We start from the raw sequence: 27184 nt of genomic DNA, 5'->3' as shown, positions 1-27184 counted from the left end.
GAGAGAGAAGTATGTATTGTGACTTTGGAAATATGAACTGCAAATTATTAATAGTGAATGATAAGATTGTGGATAATTTTTATTTTCAATTATCTATATATTTTTTTGTAAACATTTTTTACTTTGTGATAAAAACATAATATGGGGGCTGGCTGATAGTGCTTCAGTTTAGCATGCACAGAGGAAGCTGGATCCCACACGGTCAACTAGGGTTCAAGTTCCAGCCCCAGTGGCTTGAAGAACAAGCCAAGCACTTGTGCACCTGCCCAGGACCATCTTTTGGGATGGATAATTGGACAGAAAATAAGTGTAGCTTGACCAGGCCCCACTGGGGAGAGGGTGAAATATTTCAGTCACACAGCCAAATAGTGATGGTTTATCCTGACCATATATCCTGGAGAGGAAGGACCAGCTTCTGGGAGAGATTTGGCTAATATCAGTCATTGACTGAAGTTGCAGTGATAGAATTGAAAACCTGTTGAAAAGAGAAATTGCAATCCTAATGTCCAGAGTTAGTAGCTTTCAGCTTCTTTGCTCTATTTCTCAAATCTCATGTCTTCTTGGTGTGTGTGTGTGTGTGTGTGTGTGTGTGTGTGTGTGTAAAATGGGACAATTACAAGGTAATTAGCATATTCATCACTTCACATACCTAACTTTCCTTTTTCCTTTAGGTTTTTGCTATAAGGTACATGATCTTGCCTGAGAGTCAGAGAGAGACAGTGAGAGGGAAACTGAGAAATCACCCCTAGGAGGAGGGGCACATTACAATCCCTTTTCCTCCATTCTCCTCCTGAGATTTTGGGCATGTATGCACATGCACCCAGTGTGATTCTCAAGCCACCATGTCGGATTCAAACCACAGTTGGCTGTGTCTAGTACCTTAACCACCACACTGCCTGCTGGCTTAACCTTTTTACTTTTGTCATAAGAACCTTTAAAGTTCACTCTCTTAGCAATTTTTAAGTATTCAGTACAATATTATTAAATACAATCACTCTGCTGTGTGAGAGATCTCTAAACTCACTCTTCCCATCTAAGTGAAACTTGTGCCCTTTGATCATCATTTCTCCGTCCTTTGGAAAGATACATCTTCAGATTTTATAGTCTTTTTTTTTTTTTTTGGAGAGATTTTCACTATAGGGCGCGTGCGCTCGCCAGACAGACAGCGAGAGACATTAGAGACAGAAAGTGAGAAATCACCCCCCAGGGGGGATGGTCACACTGCAATCCCTTCTCCTCCATTCTCCTCTCGGGATCTTGGGCATGCATGCACACGCGCCCAGCGTGAGTTTTAAGCCACTGGGTCCGGGACGCGAACCGCGGTTGACTACGTGGGAGTCCAGCGACATAGCCATTACGCCAACTGCTGGTTCCCCAGATTTTATATTCTTAAGGGATGTCTCTAATCAACTGAAATCTTAGAACATCATCATTCAAGAGGACTAATAATAGCAGTAAGGATTCTCCCTTTGATTTGGATAGGAGAGGGCAACCACTGAATTTTTGAAGCTCCGGTTGGAATGTGATGTCTTTCTCTGATAGTGGTTGCGTGTGAGAACAGTCGTAGTGGTCCTCACTGTCTCTGAGTGAGAAAACACATAGTGCCAAAAAGGCTTCGCAAAGCAATGGTGCTTTCAAACATCTTTGCGCCTTGTGCTTGCCATGTGTCTACAAGTATTTGAAAAGTGAGCTAAATGAACAGATGGCTGACAGGCATTGGTCCATCAGTCTGGAGCCAGTGCTTCAACCTCACGTTGAATGGCTGCCCTTTACCTCAACTCGTGTGTCAGTGAACCAACAGTGACTCATGACATGAACTGCAGCAATTCATTCTGCTCCCACTTCTTTGTTCAGAAATTATATATTGTTTTATTCTAAAAATAGTTGGACAGAGTGTAGAAAAGTCATCTTGAAGCAGCTGAAAAAAATTGAAAGCAAAGAGTTATATTTGTAATAGACTAATCACTGTAATGGTTCTTTTATCTTTTTCTCTTCTCCTCCTCCTCTTTCTCCCTCCTTTCCTTCCTTTCCTTTCCTTTCCTTTCCTTTCCTTTCCTTTCCTTTCCTTTCCTTTCCTTTCCTTTCCTTTCCTTTCCTTTCCTTTCCTTTCCTTTCCTTTCCTTTCCTTTCCTTTCCTTTCCTTTCCTTTCCTTTCTCTTTCTCTTTCTCTTTCTCTTTCTCTTTCTCTTTCTCTTTCTCTTTCTCTTTCTCTTTCTCTTTCTCTTTCTCTTTCTCTTTCTCTTTCTCTTTCTCTTTCTCTTTCTCTTTCTCTTTCTCTTTCTCTTTCTCTTTCTCTTTCTCTTTCTCTTTCTCTTTCTCTTTCTCTTTCTCTTTCTCTTTCTCTTTCTCTTTCTCTTTTTCTTTCTTTCTTTCTTTCTTTCTTTCTTTCTTTCTTTCTTTCTTTCTTTCTTTCTTTCTTTCTTTCTTTCTATTCTCTCTTCTTTATTTCTTCCTCTTTGTTTCTTTCTTTCTTCTATTTATTTATTTATTTATTAACAAAAGTATATCTATGCCTTTAAAAAGCCCTTAGAAATCAAAAACTCCCAGTGACTCGAAGCTGATGTTCTGGTCTCCTGGGGATAAACTGAAGGAACCCGAGGGAATTCTGGGCTCTGTGTGGTAACTCCTGGGTATCCCAAGGCAGGGTCTGGGTAGAATTAAATACACAAAGGGCATCTTCTGTGTGCTAATGTGTCCCTTGGATGGGCTGTTTTCCCTTGTCTAAAAGCAGAAACAATATTTTATCACATTAACTCAGACATTTTGAGAATGCTTTTGTGATTTTCTTTTTAGAGATCTTAAATTTTTTCACATGACTCATAGTACTGGGGCTCCTTTATACACATTAAATTTAGTTTTTGAGGTTATTTAGTATTTTTAAATCCTTTCTTCTTTTTCTCTTTGAAAAGGGAGCTCATTTAAAATAATAATAATAATAATAACAATAAAAGATTAGTCCCTTTGCTCTTGTGCAGTTCACTTTGCACATGGTGCAATGTGTTGGAGACAAGAAACCATTGAAATAGACAAGAAGAGAGGTAAAGAAAGTTGGATGGAATTGGACAGACCAACAGAAGGTCATATAACGGGCAGTTGGCAGCTGGTGGCCACCAGGTTCTCACCACCTGGAATGGCTGCTTTGCCCAAGGAGAAGCAACAGCAGCTGATCTGGAAATGGAACCAGCAGTGATTCACAACAGAGTGGATTTTGAGGGAGAAGAAGGACTTTCAAATGATTTGAGGTGCTGAATCAGGTTAAAGAACCCCGAGGCTGATGCTTTAAGCACTTTTCAACAAATGATGTGTTTGGGCAACTGAGCAGTAGGACTAGAAGGGAATTGAATTTCAGATGTGTTGTTTTACCAGCCTGCCTTTGAGCTTTTCCTGTCTGTTTTTAGTTTTACCTGTGAATTAATATATTCTTTCAATTGTTTCTTTTTTCGTCCTCCTAAGGAGTTTAACTTGTCTGTTTGTTTGTGATAGCAGTTTAGCCTTCTGTTTTGATTAGGAAAAAGACCACAATTATACCTGGTCTGGTGCCATCTTGTTTCAGACAACTCTTTTGCTTAAAACCATTACTGGATTAGAGATCACTGTGACTTATAGTTCACGGTATGAAGTCTTTTAAATACTTAATGGCATATTTGAAGTGAAAGGAGTAAAAATTAAAGACCGAATCGTTTCCCAAGAAATAACAGGTCATATTGATTTATTTCTGCAAGACTTGGTAGAAATTTGCTGCTTTCTCTAAAATGAGTTTGTTTCAGTTACAATTATATGGAAGGAATGATTATAAGAGGCTTATGAGTCAGGTTACAGTAGCATTCTTCTGGGAAAACCTTCCAGGACTGGGCAGCAGGCAGCTTTCTGTTTTGCACCTGCTGATAGGTGTGCAGAGTATGTGAAAGGGTCAGAAAATAGGGGTTTACATTCATGAACTTTTCCTTTTTTCTTTCACCTACTTTTCCCCAATTCTTATGACTTACGATATGCTCACTAGAATGACCATTCTTTATCTTCAGTATATTTTTACATTTTTAGTCTGCATCGTATTTTGACACAATGTATAGAATATAGGTAGTAAAAATGATTATTACATGAGAATTTTCTTTATAAATTATAAATAGCCATAGAAATGTGCTTGCCATTATTATGACTTAATAGCTATGTAATCTTAGAAAAGTAATTTTATATATTAGTTAGAGCATCCTTCCCCCATCCCATGGGGTCTGTGTACTTACCAGAGAGAGACAGAGAGGGGGAAAGTGAGCACTAACCCCCCCCTCCAAGGCGATGACCATGCTACAATTGCCTGGTGTGATTTTCAAACCACCGGGTCTAGGACTCAAACTGTGGTAACCCATGTGGGAACCCAGTGACTTACCACTGTGCTACATGCTAAAAACCTCAAGCATCTGGGTTTTTGCACTTACCTTAAAAAAAAAAAGAATTATTATTATTATTATTATTTTTTTGTTGTTTTAATTTGACCAGAGGGGAAGAGAGAGAGAGCAAGCCGCCAGGTCTGGGACTCGAACTGCATTCAGCCATATGGGAGTCCAGCACCCTTACCCACCACACCACCTGCTGGCCCCTTTGCACATACTTTTTAAAAAGTTTATTAATTTCATGAAAGAGAGACAGAGAGAGAGAGAGAGACATCCCTGACAAGGTTTTGCCCTCCCTGTGGTCCTCCCTCCAGCCTTCCAGGATCACGGGTATATTTGAGAGCACACCTGGTGTGTTCAGATGGACCCAGGATCTGAACCCTAGGCCTTCATGTGTCTGCAGTATGCACAGAGCATCACACTGCCTGTGCCTCTACAGGCAGGCCACATCTTCTAGTTCTGAATGAGTAAAATACAACTCCAACTCGCAGGAGCGTAAACAAAGGAGCACAGATTTTAGTGGAGATTTTGAGTGTCTTGGCTAACTGTGAACATGAGAGTGGTGCAGTCAGACTTTAGTGACCATGGAACCAGGGACTCCGAGTCTGTACAGTCTGCAGGACCCAGCCTCACCTCTGTTCCTGTCTGTATGTCAGCCTCATGTTCTCTGTCTGTAACCCTGAGTTTTCCTGGTGGTGGGAAGCAGGGCTGGAAATAGCTGTCAAGTCTCATCTCCTGCCATATCCTTGCACTTAGCAAATATTAGGGAAGGACTCTGACTGGCTCTGCTTTGGTCAGGGACTCACATCCATACACTAGGCTGTTATCAGGAGGCCAAGTCACATGCACAAAGGTGATTCCTGGGAACTCACCTCGTAAGACCACTGGGAACCAGTTACCTCCCCACAACCCCCCCTCCCCCCATGGGGCATCCCTTTTCCTCCATCTCTCCTTCCTTTTGGGATGGATTTTGGATACACATGCACATGCCCTCGGCATGTTTCTCAAGCTGCCGTGTTGAGCTGGATTAGCCATGTGAGATCTTGCTGCCCCAACCTCCAGGGCATGGAACTGGCCCTAGAATTTCTTAGTTTTTAGAGTGTCCTTAAGAAAATTGTATTCATCCTATGTGCCATATATGCAAGTAATATAACCATACATGAGTACTTAATGCGATTAAAATTTGTACGTCTCTGGGACCAGCAGTTAGCGTAATGGCTATGTCTCTGGACTCCCACGTAGTCGACAACAGTTTGAGTCCCGGACCCAGTGGCTTAAACTCATGCCGGGCGTGTGTGTGTGCGTGCCCAAGATCCTGAGAGAAGAACGGAGGAGAAGGGATTGTGGCGTGGCCATCCCCCCTGGGGGGTGATTTCTCGCCTTCTGTCTCTCTGTCTCTCTCTGTCTGTCTGGCAAGCGCATGCGCCCTATAGCAAAAACTTCTCAAAAAATTTTTTTTTGTACGTCTCTTAGGAGCACTTACTGAACTATTTTTTCCTATTAGAGGTGTACAATCAAAACAGTTTGGTGCTCTAGTCAATCATCTATTCTATAGACAAGGCTCTCCCTGAGCCTAACTGATGTGATTGGAAGTTGATGCCATTTTCAGATATTTTGACCAGGTAATAGCAGAGACAGTATAGTTATAGAATGGCATTCCTTTATAGCATTTTCAATAACTGTATTAGGTGGGTCACTTTCTCTAAGTTTTATAATTCTGTTCTCTCTTCAGTGAGTTTTCCTGTCTCTTCTCAGGTCTTCCTTCGGTTTGTTTCCCTCTATCTTTATAGCTTTCTTGAATGCTCTAGAAAGCAATTGGAGGCGTCATAACGAAGCAGTCTCATTCTGTAACTTCCTCTGCCTCCCTCTGGGAAACCTCTCTCCCACTCACAACCACCCCCACATGTGATGTGAAGGGAACACAGTGCCAGGAACTCTGGTTCTTAGAGCCTCTTACTTAACTTAGCCCCAAGGAACTAGATCTCAAAAAAAAAAAAAAAAAAAAAAAAAAAGATAGTTTTTCATGAATTAGAGGCAAATGTGCTCTCTCTCTCTTTTTTTTGTGGAGAGATTTTTTTTTTTTTTTGTAGAGAGGTTTTCTTTATAGGGTGCGCCCACTTCCCAGAGAGACAGAGAGAAACAGAGACATAGAAGGTGAGAAATCACCCCCCAGAGGGGGTGGCCATGCTGCAATCCCTTCTCCATTCTCCTCTCGGGATTTTGGGCACGGGCACGCACGCACATGCACCCAGCATGAGTTTTAAGGCACCAGGTCTGGCACTCGAACCATGGTTGACTATGTGGGAGTCCAGCATGAAACCATTTCGCCATCTACTGGTCTCTGAGACAAATGTTCTTAAAACTAAAATTTGCTGTACATATAATTATTGAAATATGCCTTAGCTTATGACCAGGTGAGTCTAACTAGTCCAGTTATATCTCTGACGGGCATGGCAGGAATCTAATCTTTCCTCTTTCCTTTTCATCAGAACATTCTCATAGAGTAGGCTCGGCTTCCAAGAAAGTCTAGCATTTTTTAGTAAATTTAAAAACAACAACAACAACAACAACTCAACTTCATAATAACCTTTATAATTGCTACTTCAAAATAGAAGTTTGGAACGGCACCAAATTATTAATCAGGAGAAAGACAGTGGATTGCAAAAAGGTAATTACACCAAATTGAACACTTCTTGAAAGATATTCTGTTAAATAAAAGATAGTCCTTCTCCCCTGCTTCTACTTGTCTGCAGTGAGGCTTGTTCAGGGAGTGTGAATCAGGAATCAGAGTACTGTTCCCTGTTCCACAGATCGCCTTAACAGCTTTGAGTTTACTCAGATTAGAGATGACTATTGTCCTTTAACTTCTTGCACAGGAGAGGCAGCCACATTCGCTTGAAAGCCTGGAAGTGAATTATCAGTCTAGGTTAGACACTCTTGAAGTGGCATGTTATGACTTTGTCCCATTCCTGGACAGTTAGACTGTAATTCTTGATTGTTTAAAAAGGGGTTTGAATGTATTTTGTTAAAAGGCTTGAATAAATAGCTGCTTTTCTTACATTTTTGCTTACTTTTTTAAGCATTAGAATAGCTCCCAGCTCTGACAGCCTTGTGCTGACTGGGATGGGATTTTGGGATTGGACCAAGTGGTTTGCATGATTTACACTTGACTGAATAAATATAGCCTAGCAGGTTATATGATGTGCAAATTACTTAAGGGTAAGTGGATTATTTAACTATTTAGAAAATGATAGGGCATTACAGATTGGTTTGGGGCTATTGTCTTTTAGATGCTATCCTTAAAATGAGAGCTCTATTGGTCTGAAGACTTAGTGTCTAATGATAATGATGAGTAATCTTTAATGAGTACCTGTCCTGTTCTGCCTATGATATGTTTTATATGGATAATCTCACTTAATCCTCCTCAAGATTTTGTGCAATCAGCTCTGTGACAACTCTCATTCTGCACATGAAGAAACAAGAATACAAGAAACAAAACCAGCATGAACCTAACTAGTCTGACTGCAGAGCTTGACTCAGCCATTGTGTCCCATCAGACAGCAGAAGGGGGACACAGAATTGTCTGGGGGTGGGGGTGAGTGTCCTGATTGCCAAAGGGAAGTGAGATTGCTACTGTGTAGTAGGAAGAACCCTGGACACGCCTGTGTGTCTCCTGTGTCCTACCAGGCAGAGATTAAAGGTGATGAATGACTCCATCCTCTACATGGAGAGAAGACCAAGGTCCCTCAGGAGTAAATGTGGGGGTCAGCTGACAGCCGAGGATGCCTGGCTCAGCTCTGGAGGAAGAGTCACACATGGCTTTGTGGTAGTATCAGAATCTCAACTGGAACTTTTTCCCGAGGCTTGGGTTTCTGATGCTTGTTCTTTGCTGGAATATCTGCAGATTGAAAATGCAGCTCATACTTAGCCCTTTCCTAGTCTGTAGAAAAGAATCGTAGTTTTTTTCTTGCTTAATAAGGTTCTGATGGCCAAGGTTACTGCTTTCTTCATAGGCTGCAGAGTAGAGAGAAGAAGCCAATGAATCATATGGTAGTAGAAATGGAAAGAAAGATGAGATTTTTACACTGGTCTAGTGTTGGTTTGAAACTGAAATTTGTTTTCTTTATTGACTGTTACAAAAAACAACAAATGAATACACAAGAGTAAATGTTAAACAGTATAATATGACACATGATGAAAACTTAAGGTCATCTGCTAGTCATACTAAAATCCATAGTCTCTTTCTCAACACATAAACATTAGTAAGAGTTGCTTCCAAAATTAAATATACAGGAATTGGAGACTCTAGGTTCTTCTGAACTCTTGTTCTTATCAACTAGAATGGGGTGCACACCCAGAACATAGACTGAGAAGCCAAACTCCCTTGATCAGTGAGAATGCTCCTTTCTAATGCTGTGATGGGGCTCCTGTGCCATAGTTCTTCCCACAGGGCAGCATGACTATGTAGATGTGAGCTGTCTGGATGCCCAGGAAGTGTAGATTTAAAAACCACTTCTGAGTTTGTTTACTGAGCATCTAATATTTATGTAGCCAAGGCTACTGGCAGGGAAGTAAATTCTTTGGAAAGCAGTGAAAAAGTCATCAATTTGGAACATCAGTAAACTGGACAAAAAGGAAATACAGATGTCAGGAAAGGGAGGAAAGAGAACCCCATTCTGACTGGGGTTAGGTGGGATCTCATTGTGGTTTTGATCTGCATCTCCCTTATGATAAAGGATGTTGAACATTTCTTCATATGCTTTTTGGCTGTTCGTATGTCTTCTTTAGAGAGTTGTTTACTCGGCTCATTTTTGGTAAGCCGCTTCAGTTCCCTGTGCATTCTGGTTATCAGTCCCTTATCTGAGGCACAGTTAACAAAATTTCTCTCCCATTCTGAGGGTTGTCGATTCACAATAGTGACAGTGTCCTTTATTGTGCAGACACTTCTTAATCTGATGTAATCCCACTTGTCTATTTTGGGGAATATACGCTGTGCTTTGGGGGTCTTACTTAAGAAGTCTTGGCCTACCCCAATGTTTCCCAGAGTTTCCCCAGTGTTTCCACCAGTAGGTTTATCATTTGCGGTCTTAGATTTAAATCTTTGATATACTTCGAGTTGATTTTTGTTAATGGTGATAGACAGGGGTTCAGATTCAACTTTCTGCAGGCAGATACCCAGTTTTTCCAGCACCATTTGCTAAAGATGTTTTCTTTTCCCACTGGATTTACTGGTACCCTTTGTCAAAGATGAGTTGGCTGTATGTTTTGGGGTTTATTTCTGGGGTTTCCACTCTTCCATTGTTCCTCATGTCTGTTTTTGGGCCAGTACCATGCTGTTTTAATCAATTTTATGATTTTAGTCTTATGTTTAAACACTCTTCTGTTGAATATGCAGTGTTACTGTGGTCCAATCTTTCCGTTTAAATCCTGGAAGTTAATATTCAATGTTATTATTGATATGTCTTGTCTCTAGCATTAAATTGGTCATTTTCTTGGTTGCCTTTTGTTTTCTTATTTCTGTATGTGTCTTTAGTTTTCCTGGTAGATCATTCCCTTCAGAACTTCTTGAGTTCATCTGCTATTGGCAAATTCTTTCAGGTCTTATTTATCTGAGAATGTTTTAATTCTTTCTTTCCGTATTAAAGATAATCTTGACAGGTATAGTATTCTTGGTTGAAACTGTTTCTCCCTTAACACTTTTAATATATTTTTCCATTCTTTCCTTACTCTCATTGTTTCTGATGAGAGGTCTGAGGCTAACCTGATTGGATAACCTTTTTAAGTTTCTCTCTTGCAAATTTTAGTATCTTTTTTTTTTAGAGAGGTTTTCGCTATAGAGCGCGTGCACTCGCCAGACAGACAGAGAGAGACATAGAGACAGAAAGCGAGAAATCACCCCCCAGAGGGGATGGTCATGCCACAATCCCTTCTCCTCCATTCTCCTCTCAGGATCTTGGGCACGCACGCACACGTGCCCAGCTTGAGTTTTAAGCTACCGGGTCCGGGACGCGAACCGTGGTCAACTACGTGGGAGTCCAGCGACATAGCCATTACGCTAACTGCTGGTTCCCGCAAATTTTAGTATCTTGTCTTTGTCTGTAGATTTGGCCAGTCTGGCTATGATGTGCCTTGGGGAAGATCTTCTTGGATTGATTCTTGGGCCTGGATATTTGCATGCCTCTCCAGATTTGGAAAGTTTTCTTTCAAGATGTCATGGAATAGATTATCAATGTTCTTGTTAGTTTCCTTATCTTCTGGGATATGGATTATCCCAGATGTTTGGGCACTTAATGGTGTCTAGTATTTCTTGCATAGTACTCTCCTTTTTTGTGGTATTTTCTCAGTTTTTTTTTTTTTTAATGTTTTTCTTCCTAGATGAGAGGTTTTACCTTTAACATCCGAGATTCAATTTTCTGCATGGACTAATCTCCTCTTAATACTTTAGAGGGAGGTTTTGATTTCCTGAATGGCAGCCTTCATCTCTAATAGCTCCATTTGATTCTTTTTTATGGTGTGTATTTCCTCTTTCAGGTCATGGAAGAATTTCAACACCTCCTGGAACTCATTTGTCTTTTTTCTCCTGCATCTTCTGGAGTTTATTATCTCTCAGCTCTTGCATCGCATTTAGTTTTGTCACTATGAATATCCTGAATTCTCTGTCAGACATTTCCATGAGATCTACTGTACTGTCTGTGGATGATGAAGGATTGTTCTTTTCTCTTAGGGGAGAGATATTTTTCTGATTTCTCATGGTTTTTGTGCCTCTGTGGTTGTTTCTGGTCAATTTATGACAAAAATATATCCTCCACTGAGCTTTGCAATGTGGTATCCACAGTAAGATTAGGAGTTCAGATTGATAAAAAGAACTTTCTTCATTAAAGCAGGAGGTTCAATAGGCAGTGAGGATTTCAATGATTCTATAAGTATTCAGATGCTTGGCTGCTATGCACCTAGGCCTATTTAGACTTTCATTATGTGGAGAGTGAAGCTTAGAGTGGGAAAGTAAGGATAAAAAAATTAGCAAAAAGGAAAAAAAATGAGAAAAATACTACCAAAAAAGAGAAAAAAAATTTTTATGCTTAAAAAATGAAAAATAGCACTCCACGTGAACACACCAGAACACACCTCAGCTTTACACCTCAGCTTTAAAATGGCTTCTTGTCTGAATATTTCAGGAGCCTAGGAGATGGAACCTAGAGCATAGCTTCCCTGAACACGCCAGAACACACCTCAGCTTTAAAATGGCTTCTTGTCTGAATATTTCAGGAGTCTAGGAGAGGGAGCCTCCATAAATCTTTTGATTTCAGTCAATCTCTTCAGTAGTCATGAAGTCATTAAGAAGTAGGTTGTTTAGTTTCCATGTATTTGTGTATTTTTGAGGGTTTTTCCTGAGATTAAAATCAAGTTTAATTCCATCATGGTCAGAGAAGAGCTGGATATAGTTTCTATGCTTTCAAATCTGTAAAGGCTGGTTTTGTGCCCTGTTATGTGGTCAGTATTTGAGAAAGTACTATGTGGGGCTGAGAAAAACGTCTATTTTGTGTTTTTTTTGGGTGGAAAGTTCTATAGATGTCTATCAAGTCCATCTGATTTATGCTGTCATTTAGGTCTTGGATCTCTTTGCTTATTTTTTGTCTCGTTGACCTGTTTAAAGGAGATAATGGGGTGTTGAAATCTCCAACAATTATTGTGTTACAGTCTATTTCTCCTTTTAGATCTTTTAGTCTTTCCTTTATATATTTGGGTGCTCCTAAATTTGGTGCATAGGTGTTTATTAGTGTTATATCTTCTTGGTGAATTAGCCCGTTTACTACTATATAATGCCCTTCTTTGTCTCTTGTTATGGCTTTTGTCTTAAAGTCTGTTTTGTCCAAAGTCAGTACAACGACTCTGGCTCTTTTCTGGTTTCCATTTGCATGGAATACCTTTTTCTAGCCCTTAACTTTCAGTTTATGTATGTCTTTATCCATGAGCTGAGTTTCTTGTAGGCAGCAGATGGACTGTTTCTGATTTTTAATCCATTCATCCAGTCTGTGTCTCTTGATTGGAGAATTTAATCCATTGACATTCAATGTTATTGTCGATATTTCCAGAATTGTCCCTAAAATTAAGATTGCCATATTCTTGGTTGTCTTTTGTTCCCTTGTTGCTGTCTGTCTCTTTAGTTTTCTTGGTATACTACTCCTTTCAGATTTCTTCAAGAGCTGGTAGTTTGGAGTTGGTGAATTTTATCAGGTTTTATTTATTCAGGAACATTTTCATTTTCTTTTCCCATATGAAGAATACGCTTGCCGGGTAAAGTATTTTTCATTGAAATTGTTTTTCATTTAACACTTTGAATGTATTTCCCCATTCTTTTCTTGCTTGCATTATATCCCATGAGAGTATTAACCTGATGGGATAGCCTTTGTAGGTTATTTGAAGTTTCTATCTCGCCAATCTTAGTATCTTGTCTTTGTCGGTCGTTTTGGTCAATCTAGCTATAATGTGCTGTAGAGAGGATCTTCTTGAATAGATTCTATCTGGGGTTCTTCATATTTTTGGGGTCTGTATGTTTGAGTGCCTCTCTAGTCTTGGAAAGTTTTCTTCCAGGATTTTGTAGAATAGATTATCCATGCCCTTATTAGATTCTTCACCTTCTGGGATACCAATTATTTGGATATTTGGGCGTTTCATGGTATCTAGTATTTCTCATATGTGATGTCAGTTTTCTTGGCTGTTTTTTGAGTATTTTTGATAATTTTTTCTAAGTTAGAAGTTTTGTCTTCTACTTCTGAAATTTGATCTTTTGCATAGCCTAGCCTGCTTTTAATACTTTCTAGGGAGGTTTTAATTTCCTGTAGCATAGCCTTCATATCTAACAGTTCTGTTTGGTTCTTTTTTATAGTGTCCAATTCTTCTCTCATTTCTTGAAAAGACTTTCTCTTGTTAGTTTCCTTATCTTCTGGGATATGGATTATCCCAGATGTTTGGGCACTTAATGGTGTCTAGTATTTCTTGCATAGTACTCTCCTTTTTTGTGGTATTTTCTCAGTTTTTTTTTTTTTTAATGTTTTTCTTCCTAGATGAGAGGTTTTACCTTTAACATCCGAGATTCAATTTTCTGCATGGACTAATCTCCTCTTAATACTTTAGAGGGAGGTTTTGATTTCCTGAATGGCAGCCTTCATCTCTAATAGCTCCATTTGATTCTTTTTTATGGTGTGTATTTCCTCTTTCAGGTCATGGAAGAATTTCAACACCTCCTGGAACTCATTTGTCTTTTTTCTCCTGCATCTTCTGGAGTTTATTATCTCTCAGCTCTTGCATCGCATTTAGTTTTGTCACTATGAATATCCTGAATTCTCTGTCAGACATTTCCATGAGATCTACTGTACTGTCTGTGGATGATGAAGGATTGTTCTTTTCTCTTAGGGGAGAGATATTTTTCTGATTTCTCATGGTTTTTGTGCCTCTGTGGTTGTTTCTGGTCAATTTATGACAAAAATATATCCTCCACTGAGCTTTGCAATGTGGTATCCACAGTAAGATTAGGAGTTCAGATTGATAAAAAGAACTTTCTTCATTAAAGCAGGAGGTTCAATAGGCAGTGAGGATTTCAATGATTCTATAAGTATTCAGATGCTTGGCTGCTATGCACCTAGGCCTATTTAGACTTTCATTATGTGGAGAGTGAAGCTTAGAGTGGGAAAGTAAGGATAAAAAAATTAGCAAAAAGGAAAAAAAATGAGAAAAATACTACCAAAAAAGAGAAAAAAAATTTTTATGCTTAAAAAATGAAAAATAGCACTCCACGTGAACACACCAGAACACACCTCAGCTTTACACCTCAGCTTTAAAATGGCTTCTTGTCTGAATATTTCAGGAGTCTAGGAGAGGGAGCCTCCATAAATCTTTTGATTTCAGTCAATCTCTTCAGTAGTCATGAAGTCATTAAGAAGTAGGTTGTTTAGTTTCCATGTATTTGTGTATTTTTGAGGGTTTTTCCTGAGATTAAAATCAAGTTTAATTCCATCATGGTCAGAGAAGAGCTGGATATAGTTTCTATGCTTTCAAATCTGTAAAGGCTGGTTTTGTGCCCTGTTATGTGGTCAGTATTTGAGAAAGTACTATGTGGGGCTGAGAAAAACGTCTATTTTGTGTTTTTTTTGGGTGGAAAGTTCTATAGATGTCTATCAAGTCCATCTGATTTATGCTGTCATTTAGGTCTTGGATCTCTTTGCTTATTTTTTGTCTCGTTGACCTGTTTAAAGGAGATAATGGGGTGTTGAAATCTCCAACAATTATTGTGTTACAGTCTATTTCTCCTTTTAGATCTTTTAGTCTTTCCTTTATATATTTGGGTGCTCCTAAATTTGGTGCATAGGTGTTTATTAGTGTTATATCTTCTTGGTGAATTAGCCCGTTTACTACTATATAATGCCCTTCTTTGTCTCTTGTTATGGCTTTTGTCTTAAAGTCTGTTTTGTCCAAAGTCAGTACAACGACTCTGGCTCTTTTCTGGTTTCCATTTGCATGGAATACCTTTTTCTAGCCCTTAACTTTCAGTTTATGTATGTCTTTATCCATGAGCTGAGTTTCTTGTAGGCAGCAGATGGACTGTTTCTGATTTTTAATCCATTCATCCAGTCTGTGTCTCTTGATTGGAGAATTTAATCCATTGACATTCAATGTTATTGTCGATATTTCCAGAATTGTCCCTAAAATTAAGATTGCCATATTCTTGGTTGTCTTTTGTTCCCTTGTTGCTGTCTGTCTCTTTAGTTTTCTTGGTATACTACTCCTTTCAGATTTCTTCAAGAGCTGGTAGTTTGGAGTTGGTGAATTTTATCAGGTTTTATTTATTCAGGAACATTTTCATTTTCTTTTCCCATATGAAGAATACGCTTGCCGGGTAAAGTATTTTTCATTGAAATTGTTTTTCATTTAACACTTTGAATGTATTTCCCCATTCTTTTCTTGCTTGCATTATATCCCATGAGAGTATTAACCTGATGGGATAGCCTTTGTAGGTTATTTGAAGTTTCTATCTCGCCAATCTTAGTATCTTGTCTTTGTCGGTCGTTTTGGTCAATCTAGCTATAATGTGCTGTAGAGAGGATCTTCTTGAATAGATTCTATCTGGGGTTCTTCATATTTTTGGGGTCTGTATGTTTGAGTGCCTCTCTAGTCTTGGAAAGTTTTCTTCCAGGATTTTGTAGAATAGATTATCCATGCCCTTATTAGATTCTTCACCTTCTGGGATACCAATTATTTGGATATTTGGGCGTTTCATGGTATCTAGTATTTCTCATATGTGATGTCAGTTTTCTTGGCTGTTTTTTGAGTATTTTTGATAATTTTTTCTAAGTTAGAAGTTTTGTCTTCTACTTCTGAAATTTGATCTTTTGCATAGCCTAGCCTGCTTTTAATACTTTCTAGGGAGGTTTTAATTTCCTGTAGCATAGCCTTCATATCTAACAGTTCTGTTTGGTTCTTTTTTATAGTGTCCAATTCTTCTCTCATTTCTTGAAAAGACTTTCTCATCTCTTGAAGCTCAATGTCTCTTTTCTCTTGCATCTCATAGAATTTTGTTACCACAAATATTCTAAATTCTTTCTTTGACATTTTGCTGATATTCTCTAATAGCTCCCTACATGGAGATAAGTTATAGTGTTCCCTTGCTGAAGATGTATTACTTGATTCTCTCATTCTTGAGGCTCTTTTCTGATTCTTAGTCATTTGGTAATGTATTCACTTCTGCTTAACTTGTTAGAAAAGGATTTTGAAACTGTGAGCCCATTCATTTCCTTATAGTGAAATAATTCAGTGCTATTTTCTTTCTTCTACTCTGTTCTCCAGTGTGGAAAAACAAACAAACAAACAAAAAGAAACAGGAGTTTTGCAACTTGATTTATAAGGGGAATTTCACTATTTTTGCAACCACTACAGTGAGATGCAAAGAATTTCCTAAAACTCACAATGTTCAGAATTCATCTACTATTCATTTAGTAATCTCTAGTCAGTGGGTAAGGGCAGAGCAGTAAAATAGGAGCGTAAGGTAAAAGAAAAAGAGTAGGAAATAGAGGGAGAGAAAGCAAAGAAAAAAGAAGAAAAGTACTACAAGAAAAAGGGAGAATGAAATTAAAAATTATGTTGCAGAAAATGAAATTGGGTTAAAAATGGAAAACCTTGGGGCATGCTTGCTATGTGAAGGCTTGACCCAGGCAGAGGTAGAGGACCCTGGAGGCTTTCTATCTTAGGTGAAGGAAGAAATCAATTAACCCGAGAAAGGTACAAACAAAACAAAACTGCTTTTTGTTTGTTTGTTTGTTTGTTTTTTTTTTAAAAACAAAAAGACAGAAAAAAGTCAGGAGGTACAGAGCAGAACAAGACGGAGACTCTTGCGTATCTGACTGGCACAGGGGTCTGCTGGGGAGCCCTGACTGAGGGAGTACATCACAACCCTGAAGCTAAACCCAGAGGCCCTATCCAGACAGAGATGGGGGACCCTGGAGGCTTTCTATCCTGAGTGGCACTGGGGTCTGCAGGGGACCCCTGGCTGGGGGATTACTTCACAGTCCTGAAGCTGAACCCAGAGGCCTGACCCAGACCTCTACCCTCTTGTTCTGATCACCAGATCGCTTTCCTCTTCCTTCTTCAGCTTAGCACAAGAAGAGTTTGACTTTGTTCCTACTACTTTTGGACAGTAGGTCTGGTCTTTAAAGGAGTCCAAGTGGGAAGAAGCCTCTGGAGATGATTGGACAGAGCAGAGCGGGGTGGTCTGGGGGTGAGTCTAATGCAGCCTGGCATTGCACTAAGAGCACTGGGTGTCACACTTCCCTCCACTTTGCTCGATGCTTATCTACTGTCCCAGAAGGAGCAATTTCAGAAAGTCCTTTCTGGGCTGTAGAACAGCAACTTGCTTATTTGTTGAGCCCCGAGAGGCATTATCAAAAGTGGTTCATTGTCTCTGGGGTATTACAATGAGATGGTGGTCACTGATTTCATTATGTTTTCCTTTATTGCAGCTGTTGGTTTGATCTTATGCCAGGTGCTTAAAACAATTGTGGTTTTGCAGATGGTAAGCGAGAAGCTGGACAAAAAAGAGAGATCGTGTCATTTCCCTGGCCAAAGTTTTTAGCAGACTGGGGTTTCTTAAGGGCGCATAGGGAATTTCCTCTTTACTTTATTTTATTTAGAAAAAGAATCTTTCCAGGATGATTTTTGTCTTAGAACTTTTTTTAAACCTTCCATTGAAAATGTACTTAGATACAAATGATCATTTTAAAATTTCATTTAAAAATGAACGTAGCATGCCAACTAGTGTGGTTGATGTCACTGAGAAGATAAACTAGAATTGACTAGCTGTAAAAATAAAATTTGGGATGCATTATTATGGCATGCCATTTTTATTTGCATGCCATTACATACAAATGTGGTTGTGAAATAGTTCAAATCATGGCACATTGAATGTCTTTGCTGGATTTTTAGGAATGTGTTCACTGAGACAGCCAAATTCGATTTCATTTTGTTTGGCTCATAGCACTGGCTGTAAATCGGAGAATATTTGCTTTAATTTCTGAGTCAAAATTTATTTCCAAACTTATTCCTGCAGTTATTCTTTCACAGGATGTAAATTTCTTGTTTATTTTCTTTAATACCCTACTTTTTCTTTCTCTTCTTATTTGGTGGTTCAGTGTGCTGAATGCTTTTTCAGAATATTTTTATGTATCATAATCTACTAAGGAGTACCTTCATGTGATTAATCTCTCCTATTTTGGGAGCTATAACTAAGAGAATGTTAGGGATCACAGATTCTGGAAATGATTTCTTTGCTCTTTCTAGAATGCCCTCCCAATGATATGATACAGTAATTGCTCTAAGAGATTGTGTTTTATTATAGTTTAAAGATAACAATGTTTAGGCACCTTGTCCAGTAGTTATCACACTCTTGCCATTTCAACAACTTTACCATGGCGTTCATGGAAGAACAAGGACTTACGATTGATCTAGATATCAATCATGGCTCTGTGTCCCACAAGCCAACTGACTTTGAACAAGTTAGTGAACCCCTTAGAGTCTCAGTTTCTGCTTCTATAACATGGGAATTAGAGTTACCTAGTCCATCACGGTGATGATTGCATAAAACAGAGGTGACGTTAACCAAAAGGACACCTGGTCCATGGGAAGGAGGTGTGCTGCACTGCTATTCAGTACCTGGGCCCAGTGCTTGTCACACAGATGGGAATATGGACAGGCCAACGTAGATTCCTTTTCCTGCCCTTCCTCTTGTAGATGCATCCTTTAATTCCACCGACATTTTAAAATTTTGTGGTAATATGTACATAACAAAAATTGACTACTTTAAGGACCAGCAGATGGTGTAATGATTACATCATTGGACTACCACATAGTCAACTGCGGTTTGGCTCCTGGATCAGGTGGCTTTAAATTCACACTAGGTGTGTGTGTGTGTGTGTGTGTGTGTGTGTGTGCATACCCAATGTCCCAAGAGGAGAATGGAGGAGAAGGCTAAGCCCTCTGAGAGGTGATTTCTTGCTTTCTGTCTCTCCCTGCCTTTCCAGTGAGAGTATGCATCCTATAGCAAGAATCTCTCTAAAGAAAAAAACAAAAACAAAAACAAAAATTTGACTAATCATTTTTATGTATGAAGCTGAGCAACACGAAGACATTAATGTTGTTATACAACCAGAACTTTTCATCATCTCAAAGTGGAGCTCTGTAGCTAATAAACAACAACTCCCAATTCTCCTGCTTCACAGGCCTATTCTACTTTCAAGCTCTATGAATTTGACTGTTTTAGGTACTTCATGAAGTGGAATCGTGTAATAGTTCTTCTACTGTAATGTCTTCACAGTTCATTCATGTTATAGCATATGTCAGAATTTTATTCCTTTTCAAGGCTGAATAATATTCACTATCTGGATATACCACATTTTCTTTATCCTTTTATCTGTCAATGGACACTTGGGTTATTTTCACCTTCTTGGCTCTTGTGAGTTATGTTGCTATGAAAGTGAGTGTACAGACATCTGTTTGGGTCCCTGCTTTCAATTCTTTTGGGCAGATACCTGAAAGGGGAATTGCTGGACAATATGCTCTCCAATTTCACTTTGACATGACTCCCGAGCCTTAGTACTGTATCAGCAGTAACTTGCAAGGCAATTTCTTTCTTTCTTTCTTTCTTTTTTTTTTTTTTTTGGAGAGGTTTTTTGCTATAGGGCACGTGCTCTCGCCAGACAGACAGACAGAGAGAGACAGAGAGACAGAAAGTGAGAAATCACCCCCTGGGGGAATGGCCACACCACAATCCCTTCTCCTCCATTCTCCTCTTGGGATCTTGGGCATGCACACACACGTGCCTGGCGTGAATTTAAGCCTCCTGGTCTGGGACTCGAACCATTGTCGACTATGTGGGAGTCCAGCGATATAGCCATTACGCTAACTGCTGGTCCCGCAAGGCAATTTCTTATTGGTGTAATCCTGGAATCTCAAATACAACATGTTAAAAATTGTCCCACACCTCTTTTTTCTATCCCATTCCCAAATAATACCCTCTTTCTGACTAATGGGAAGAACAATTTTCAAGACCTTTTGGTGCAAACCCACAGAATCTGACTTTCTCCTCCTCTTCCCTCTAGCCCTAAGTACTTGACAAGGCTATTTAGAACTTTTTTTTACATCTTCTTTTGGTCACATCTAGTTTTAAAATTCAAAGATATTCAGTGCATGCTTTGCTATGATTTTTTTCCCATTGCTTTTGCATCAAATTCTTTTAAACTTCCACTTTTTATGATAATCACTCATTCCTATTTCATTTAAAAAGTCTTTTGAACTCTCACTTCCATAACAAATATCCTGCCAGTCTTCCTTCCTTTTCTTTTTTACCTGTGGTCTGCAATATCACTGCTTGAAATCTGCTCTTTCATTCTACCCAGCAACTTCCATAAACTGCTTTTCTTAGGTTATAGTAAATAATGCATGTGGCACCACCAAGATAAAGCATCTGTCATGAGCCAGGGATGGGGAGACGTGGATAATGCAAGAATCAATATTTTTCTTAGAGTAGAAGGAAGAGCAAAACTTCTGTTCCTCTGTCCAGTAATGTCCAAAAGAGTTGGACTGTGCACTCCATTCCTGTGAAGTAAGTGAAAATATACTGCCCAAAGGATTCATAATTTGGTCAGTCTTAGCATTTATCCTGCAGATATGTTAAATAGAAGACAGTAGGGATGGGCTGTGTGATGCCTTCATATTTTACTTTTTTATCCATTGAGCTTCCTAAGAAGCAGAACCCTTAATGGTCAGAAGGTTGCAGAAAGTCCTACCATTATTGCTGCCCAGAAAGTAGAACACATTCTCAAGTGAAGCATTTGCCCTTCCAGGAAGTTGGACCTTCCATGTATGAAGGTTATTGGGATGGATAAGAGGTAAGAGGTAAGCCTGGATTAAGGCAGACCATGGTCCAAAACCCATCTGCCATTTACTGTGTGGCTTTGAGAAGGCTTTATAATTTTTATTATAGTTTTTGTTTGTTTGTTTTCGCCATGGGGCACATGCATTATCACAGAGAGATGGAGGAAGCGGGAGGAGTGAGAAATAGTTTCTCAGTGAGGATGGCCATGCTGCAATCCTTTTTCATCCAGTCTCCTCTTGGAATTTTGGTCATGTGGGATCCAGCTGTCTTAACTACCATGTCACCTGGCTGGTCCCTATAGCTTTGCATCTGTGAAATGGGGGTAAATATAATTCCTTTCTCATAAAGTTATCGGGGGATTAAATAAAATAATTTATGTGTAACATGGCACATGATGTTTAGCACCTGGAAGAATCTGTTTTCTTAGTAGAGAAAATGCTTCATCAGACAAGCTCTTGAAAGGGCCTCTGAGATGGGAAGTAAGCACAAGTGTGCAATGGGTAGACTGGAGTAGGCACATTGCCTAGACGCTACTTCTCAGGTCTGTATAGTTGCTGGTTTACATAACAGTGCTTTGAAAATTCATGAGGAGGTTCTTATTATCTTCTCAAATGTCAGTGCTTGAGGCTATGTTTTGACATCATTTTCTGTACCTTAATACCTAAAGGATAATATAGTCTTTATGGATAAAATTAAGACATCATAGATTTCCCTTTGGACCACTATACAGGATGCTGTGATTCTAAATAAAATTGAAATATGATTAACACTTTATAAATACACATTGACATGTACTTGAAAGTAGAAAAAAATCCAGATTTTGACATCTTATTTGGCAACCACTTATTTGTGTAAAACTCTTGGATACTTCAAATTCTAATAAACTCTTGTTAAGTTTATGCCAATATTCACTGACAGAGTTAATAAAGAGATGGTAAAAGTAGCCAAGTTTTGTAGATATTAGCTAAATTTATGTTTTAATCAGGTTTAAAAGAATAGGACCATAAAAGTAAAATATTATTTTGTTGGAATCTGCCAATGAGGTCGTTAATCTGCAATGAACTAAAATTGGCTTTTATTTGATGTAGGGACCTTCCTTAAGCAATGTAGAGTTAATTTGCCCTTGAAAACTTATTTTTATTTACATATCTTCAAAGATGAGCAGTTAACTAAATCCTCACATGTGTTGATAAGGATTGTTGTGTTTATTCCATAACACTGCAAAACCTTTCCTCAGTTTTTGTAATTGGCTTTTTGTCTAACGTCAGGAAAGTATCCTTGATTTCAGTGTACTTGCTATAGTATCGTGTATATCTTTAGTGAGCTCATTTATAGAACATCATGAAGTAAACGGTGCTGTCAAGTGTTTTGAAGTTTTCTGATCACAAATCTGTGTATTTGGTTTCTGAGAGCTGTTGTGAGCTTAAATCCATGGGTGCTTCCTTGGACCATCATGAGCTTATGTAGCACTTTGAAATGTGTCCAGTAGAAATAGAAAGAGTTGGAAAGCACTGTTCAAATATGCCTTCTGACTCCACAAAGTTATAAAGAAAGAAACAAAGAAAAAATAATTGCATTATATACTTAGGTCACAGAACTGCATTAATTAGGCAAGCTGATCTTCAGGTTCGTGGGCCATGATCTAAACAAAAAAATTTTTAGCAGTTTTCTAGAGGATGCATGGGCTTGCTTGAGTGAGACAGAAGGAAAGTGAGAATGCACTCGCTGTGGGGGACGGCCACACTACACTCCTCCTCTTTCGTTATCTTCTCGGGATTGTGGGTATACATGCATATGCACCTGGTATGATTTATAAGCCACCGGGTCTGGGACTCCACCTGTGTAGATGGCCATGCGGGATCCAGCCACCTTAACCTCCACACCACCTGCTGGCCCTGAAAGTATTTTTAATATCTTTATATTCAACTATTAACCCAGTCTTTCTTATAAAGTAAACCAGTTGCTGAGGAATTGATACATCTTAGGTGTAAGAAACCTTTTGATCAAGATTCAGCTTTTTGTCTGTTAGTACTTTGACTTAGTTAATAGTTCATTTATAAGAATTTTTATTATCTAAGGAAAGTAGCAAAATAAACTCATTAGATTTACAGCAGAACATGTTCTCTGGTGATAGCAGCAAGCAAGGAGATGAATTGAAGAAGCTGCTAATCTTTAAGGTTAAGTGAAATCATGAAACAAATTTTAAGAAAGTTAAAATACTCTGTGGAAATAAATCATTAGTAAAGTGAACCATGTTAAAATGCATACATAACCAAAATTATTAGAGGGGAAAATAACATTTTAATTTGGGAAGACATTTCTATAAAGAACTAGCTTTGGGGGCCAGCAGATGGCATAATAGTCACATTGCTGGACTCCCATGTAGTCAACCATGGTTTAAGTTCCAGACCCGGTGGCTTAAAACTCACGCTGGGGACATGTGTGTGTATGCCCAAAATCCCAAGAGGAGAGTGGAAGAGAAGGGATTGCAGTATTGCCATCCTCCTCTCCCTGGGGGGTGATTTCTCACTTTCTGCCTGTTTCTCTGTGTTTCTCTGGTGAGCACAGGTGCCCTATAGCAAAAAGGGCCCAGGGCCCCAATAGAAAAAAAAAAAAAAAAAAAAAAAACCCAAAAACAAAAAAATAAAAACAAAAACAAAAACAAACCCCTCCCCCCCAAAAAAACAAGTTGCTTTGAAATAATTAGTATATATTGATTTTTATTTGGAGCAATCATAAAATGCACTCAGAAAATTGATAAGGCATCCAAATAGAAATAGTGGTAGAATAAATTCATGGAAAATATACATGATTTCATGAATCACTCTTGGGAGCAGCTCTTTTGTGCAAGTGTCTGGCTCCACTTGGTACTGAAGAAGGAGCTCCCATTCAGCTGCTATCCTGCTCTTCCTACCTCCCTTAGGACCAAGTTTTATATTTGTGTCTCTGAGTTTTGGGGTCCTGGCTGTGGGAGTCATTGCTTTGTTCAGGCCCATTATCTTCTCAGTCTTTATTTCCTTTGTAAAACTCCAGTCTGTCTTTCCTGAGGCCTGTGCTCCACAGATAGAAGTAGTTGAAGGGCAACCCAGAGTGTTATATCTGCATTTTGTTCAGATAACAGATACTTGTTGAGTCCCGTTATGTGTGGGGGAATATGCTAGGCACAGGCTCAGAGGCAAAAACAAAACAAAACAAAACAGACATGGCTCATCCCTTGCCAAGCCTAAAAATACAGTATGTTTCATGAATAAAATAGACATGAGTTGGTTTTTTAAAATCACTTAACTCTATTTCAATAGGATTTTCTTTTCTTTTTTTTTTTGAGAAGTGTTTGCTATAGGGTGTGTGTGCTCGCCAGAAAGACAGAGAAAGACAGAAAGACAGAAAGCAAGAAATCATCCCCCAGGGAGGATGGCCATGCCACAATCCCTTCTCCTTTCATGATTTTGGGCATGCACGCACACACGGTTGGCGTGAGTTTAAGCCACTGGGTCTGGGACTCGAACCATGGTCCACTACATGGGAGTCCAGTGACATAGCCATTACGCCAACTACTGGTCCCTCAATAGGATTTTCTAATGCATTGTTTTCATAAGACCAAATATAAGATTTTAAAAGGAGTTTCTTCTTAAGGCACACTAAATAAATTGCTTTATTAACATACACTGACCTATTTATACTCACTAAGAAGTAAAAGATCTGAGATTGAGGCAGCAAGCAAAACCCAATGTGGTAAGTGGTGGGATAGGACAGAAAGTGGGCCTGGTGGGGATGAGAGGCAGAAAAGATTTTGCAGAGGAACTGATACATGGCCGGCACACTTGAAAGAGTAGGAGCCAGTTGGGCCAAGAGTAAGGATGGTGTGTTTGCATGAGAAAGAAGAGTTTGTACAATGTCCCAGGAGTGAGAAAGGACACATTGGGTGGGGTTGGCAGATGGTATGGTGGTTGAGGCGCTGGACTCCCACATGGCCAATCACAGTTCGAGTCCCAGACTTGGTGACTTGCTTTCTCATTCTTCCTTTCTCTCTGTCTGTCATTTTCTGTTCAAAATTAAAGAATAGTAATAAATAAAATTAAAAATAAATAAATCTTTTAAAAAAAGATAAAAGGGCATGGTAGGTTTGAATGGGAAGACTTGGCTGGAACTTGGGCATGACTTAGAAAGTGCAGACAGAGGGCTAGGAAAGGAATTAATAAGAGCTTTGTAAGATGTGTTAAGATATTTAGATTTTATTCTTAGAGCCCAGAGGAGCCTCAGAATATAAAAGCAGGATAGTGGCATGATGGGATATAATTTTAAAAAAATCATTTTGGCAGCATGGTGAGGGAATAACTGGCAAGGGAAGGCTGGAGGCCAGGATTATGCATTGGGCTGTTGGAATAATTGGGGTAGGAGATAGCAATGGTGGGTCCAGGGCAATATTGATTTTGCTTGAAAAAGAGCTAGAAAATAATTGATTTGATTGTGCATGTGTGTTTGTGGGGGTGTGGAAGGTGGTGTGTAGAGTGAGGAGGGAGGGTTGAGTGAAGAGGGTAGAATCTAGACTAACATTCATGCTTCAAACTTCATGGTGTGGTAGTGAATTAGGAACAGATTGGTGAGGATGGAAGACAGTCAGTTTTATTTGGGACACATCCAATTGGAAGTCTCTGTGAGTGCCTAGTCTAGATGGACCAGGGGCAGGTGGACTTGCAGGGATGAAGCTCAGAAAAGAGCTTTGGCCTGAGGAAATTGCCAGAAAATTACTGCAGGGAAAGGGTGACAAATGGAAAGATCCACATTATTAGATTTCTCTCAGGCTACTGTTTGTTTTAATTTGGCCTGTTTTTGTATTCCTTTTAATTCTTTGAATGTGGGTCAGTGTTTATTTTCATAACTAACAAATAAGGATTTTCTGTGTGATGATAATGAAGAAAAGACCGCTGCTATTAAAAGAGAGAAAATGAGAAGAGAAAGAAAAAGCAAAAGTCAGGAGAAAAGAATCTCAGAGACGCTTGGGAGAACAGCTCCACATGGGTCCTTCTGTTGCTCCAGGAGCCAGCCTCACTTGTGACTCCCCTCTATGAGTGTCTTCCCTCTCTATTGTGTATTTCTGGTTATGTTTCACTCATCTCCTTCCCCCTCCACTTTTTACCTGAATGTCACATCTTGCACAGACTGATATTTGGGGTCAGTCTGGCCGCAGGTACGCAAAGTTCTTCTGTCTTTTTAGCAAAATTGCAGTATATTTCACTAATATAATAGATGCTTTTTAAAAAACACTTAACTCTATTTCAATAGGATTTTCTTATGCATTATTTTCACAAGACCAAATATAAAATTTTCAGAGGAGTGTCTTCTTAAGGCAACCTAAATAAATTGCTTTATTAACACACATTGACCAATTTACACTCACTAAAAAAGAAACTGGTTTGCTTTGTTTTTCTTCCTCGGATATAAGTTGAAGACTTACAAGTAGTTGTAAATTAGGTTTGGTTACAAGGAATTTAATTGTGTATTAATGCTTATTAAATTTTTCTTTTTGCCAGTTTATCAGTTCACAGTTTTAATGTATTTTGGGCAGAAGAAAACCCAAATTTGTCACAAAAGGTTTGCATTATGAACAAGATCCTGTTGTGCATCTATTTTCATTTAAGGAACAGATTCAATTGTACAAATTCAGCAGATTTTCTGCACTAAACATGTTAGTTCAGGACTTTCACTTGGTTATATAAAGATACACATCTTCTGTGGATAGCCAATCCAAACATAAGACACAGCCAATTGGCCTCTGACCCAATTCAACTCTCCCATCTTTTAGCTTGCAAAACAACTGGCTTTGGGGGAGAAAGTGAGTCAAAGCAATATTTAATTTGACTGGTTATTAAATATTTTCTTCTGAGACTTCATTTGTGATCCTTTTTTTAGGACTAAAATCTACAACATATATTACATTATATAAACTCCAGAGAAGACAAAACACTTAAAAGTTCCTTTAAGGTACCAGAAAAATGTACCTTTTGCTTAAAGTTAACGTCTGTCCAGATAAATTTTGTTTATGATTGTTACTTCCTCAGTTTGTCTCTATTAATAAAGACAATTCTAAGAATAATAATTATGCCTGGATGTTGGGATTACCATGTGGTTTTGTACTTAATTAAGAGTTTTTAGTTCTGCCGACTAGATTGCCAATTGCTATTATGCAATAGAAGAATGAAGATGTTAATTTGATTCGAAGACTGTTTATACAGTGACTTTTATAATCTATATTAAAGATGGAGAATCAAGTTTTATGAGACCAGCATTTCTGGTCAAGTCCCCACTCCACCCTATTCTAATAGGAACTGACCCTTAAGTTGAATAAAGAACAAAGAGTTCTGTAGTTAAAACCTTT

At 38.8% G+C, this 27184-nt stretch overlaps 1 protein-coding gene and 1 long non-coding RNA gene across 4 annotated transcripts in view; one reads left to right on the top strand and one right to left on the bottom strand.

Annotated features, from left to right (window-relative positions):
* ESR1 (estrogen receptor 1) overlaps positions 1-27184 on the top strand; it is a 307128-nt gene that overhangs the window by 61764 nt on the left and 218180 nt on the right.
* LOC114006862 (uncharacterized) overlaps positions 6999-27184 on the bottom strand; it is a 28386-nt gene continuing 8200 nt past the window's right edge. The window contains exon 3 of the long non-coding RNA XR_003548530.1: positions 6999-8402. This is a non-coding gene — a long non-coding RNA (uncharacterized LOC114006862). The remainder of the gene's footprint in view (positions 8403-27184) is intronic.

Source organism: Tupaia chinensis, unplaced genomic scaffold, assembly GCF_000334495.1.
Source record: "Tupaia chinensis unplaced genomic scaffold, TupChi_1.0 Scaffold000014_1, whole genome shotgun sequence".
Classification (NCBI taxonomy): Eukaryota; Metazoa; Chordata; class Mammalia; order Scandentia; family Tupaiidae; genus Tupaia; species Tupaia belangeri.
Note: the sequence above shows the minus strand (reverse complement) of the source record. Positions and strands in the feature narration are given on the sequence as shown.